Below are 2,802 nucleotides of genomic sequence, written 5' to 3' on the forward strand. Positions count from 1 at the left end.
ACATTTTGTAATCCTATAGGAAAGTGTTGTAGGGCAATTAAAAACTACCTTGCTGTCTTTTGATCATGCCTTCAGGGGTGCAGGGTCTTGAGTGTATGATTTGGAACACATTGCATTACGGGATACAGCAGCAAAGGTCAATCCAGCTAGCACTTTCTGAGATGGGAAAAGCCCCTGACCTAATTGTGTAAATTATATACGAGTGGATTCTTATAATTTTACACCTGGAAGAACTGGTCCTCTAAAGTGTGCACAGAACACATCAGCTCATAGTCAAGCCAAGTTTTAGTGGGAAAAGAGAGACAAAGTGCAGTCAGTGTAGCATGAAACCAAGAAGGTTTCATAAATGTTGATGTCGGGGCCTGGAGATGGCTCAGTAGAATAAGTGCTTCCCTGACAAGTGCAAGGGCCTAAGTTCAATCCCTGGTTCCGCAAAAAAAATTAAATAAATGAATAAATAAATAAATAAATGTTGATGACATGATGCAATGTTAATTTCCTTCTATTTATGTAGTGACATTAAGATTTATGAGCAAAGAAAAGTACTGTAATCCTGAGCATGCTTTTGCCAAATTTGCCCTGAGGAAAAAGAAAATACCCAAGACTTTCAGAGTGGCTGTAAGTTGATGGTGGAGATTTAACTATCTTTCAAGTGATTTTGCATTAAGAATTAACTTCCTTTTCCCATGAATAATCTTAAAATTTACAGAAAAATAACTTCAAGTTTTACTGATTAATACTGATAGTATTAAGTATTAATATGGATACTATCAGTTTTAATCATAATCATTTGTCTTTATTATGTAATGTTGTGGATTTAGGCCTTTTGGTCAACTGTATTATTTTGTAATGTTACATAATATTGAAGAATAGAAACAGCAAATTCAGAAAGTGCAAAATATCCATATGAAAAGGTTCACAACATCAAATTAATATGCAACATTTCCTTGATATTAAGCAATTCATAGCTCGTTAATACATACATTTTCAAAAGTGTTGCCATAGACATTTACAGAATTACTTTGTCTCCAAACATATGCATCCTATGATGGCTTATCCATGTGCAGATGCAGTTCTGATATTTGACCTGCGCATTCCGCATGATAAAGAAGCAACACTGACATAGCACGGGGATATTGATGTGCATATTTCCTGAACTTGGAGCTGTCTTTAGAGGTAGTATTTGTCTGAATAATGAGAATATGAACTCATAGTCATGTAGACTGCACAACACATTCAAATTATTCAATATAAGAAAACTAGAAGACTTCATCACCTTAATAAGTTCTTTTCTTTTTCCAAGATAATTCTTTTTTTTAATTCTATTTTTTCCATAATTTTATTGATAAACAAACAGCAATGAGACAGTTTCAAATTAAATTGGTAGGACAGTTTCAATAATTAACACATTTCATACATTCTTCCTAGTGGTTAATTGCTGTACAAGATGCGGACATGACATCCTATTTACAACACCATTAGAACAAATCACTCTACTCATTAAGAGAACGTAACTATATATCTATCCTAACCACTTTGAATACACAGATACAAAATGGACATTCATCTGTATCCCCTTTTTGTTGTTAAGTTCCGTTATTTGAATATTATAGGTGTGTAAACTCAGCAAAATATTCTAAAATAGTCCCGTAGCCCATAATAGTATTGGGTCTTCCGCTTGACTGGCAAGGTCAGAAATTGTTGACCTGAGTTTACTATTGTCTTTATGGCGTTGCTTTCCTGTTTTGCATAGAATCCTTCTCTACTTTACTTTTCACATGGTTACCAGGGTGTATTCCTTAAAGCTCAGGTTAGACTACCATTTTTAAACTCGTTAGATACCATTTAATTCTTTTTTTGTTTTGTTTTGTTTTGTTTTGTTTTGTTTTGTTTTGTTTTGTATTTTAGGGAAGGGTCTACAGGGTGTTCAGGGTCTCATTACTAGATTGGATTCGTGGTGATTCTCCTGTTTACAGCCTCCTAAATTCTGGGATTCCAGGCGTGCGCCACCACTCCCAGCCTCAATTGCCGGTTCAGAGTGCTCAGGGGGCGGGGCCTGCAAGGCAGGCCCGGGAATCCAATCCCTGGCCACTGCGCCTGTTTGCAGGCACTTTAATCCGCTGAGCTATTTAGCTTCCCCCAAACTATGGAACACTTCACAAATTTGCGTGTCATCCTTGCTCAGGAGCCATGCCAATCTTCTCTGCACCATTCCAATTTTATTATATGTGCTGCCGAAAAGGAGCACATCACTTAATTCTTAGGGTAATACCCTTTTAGCTGTGGAAACCTCTTTTTGCTGAAACAATGCATTGGGAATGAATATGTAAAACAGATACAAAGAACATCTGCATTTAAAGTGGAACTGGAGGGTTTGCCCTGCATGCGCAGCTACTGTTCATTTCCTACCATGAAATTTGAAGCGTTGCTCTGTGCCCTGCGCTGCAGCCACGGCGTGCTGCCCCTGCAGGGACGCAGGGCTCTATACAGACTCCATATTCAGGTTCAATCGCAGAGTTGGCACTTTGCAAGAAATAAGTGGGTTGGGAATTGTAGTTTTAACACTTGGTCTTTAAAAGGCTCACCATCATTGCTCTAGGGTGATAGACAAGGTTCTGCAAAGCTTATTTTTAAAACCGTAGGCTTAATACAGAGACAAACTTCACGGCATCCAGAAACTGCTACACTTAGCTCAGACCGCTAAAGTTGAAGCACAGTCTTTGGACTTCACAAGAGCAAAGCCTACTATTATTAGGCAGAATTTGAGAACCGAAATTTACAGAATAATCTCTCTACAGCCAG

The 2,802-nt window shown here is 37.8% G+C and overlaps 1 non-coding gene across 1 annotated transcript; it reads right to left on the reverse strand.

The window, feature by feature from the left end:
* Positions 1–2,140: 2,140 nt before the first annotated feature.
* Positions 2,141–2,248, reverse strand: LOC111813024. The gene has a single exon (XR_002818374.1). It is a non-coding gene; the product is annotated as a U6 spliceosomal RNA (small nuclear RNA).
* Between the last annotated feature and the right edge of the window lie 554 nt (positions 2,249–2,802).

This window comes from Octodon degus, unplaced genomic scaffold (genome assembly GCF_000260255.1).
Source record: "Octodon degus isolate 3935 unplaced genomic scaffold, OctDeg1.0 scaffold00159, whole genome shotgun sequence".
NCBI classification, from domain to species: Eukaryota; Metazoa; Chordata; class Mammalia; order Rodentia; family Octodontidae; genus Octodon; species Octodon degus.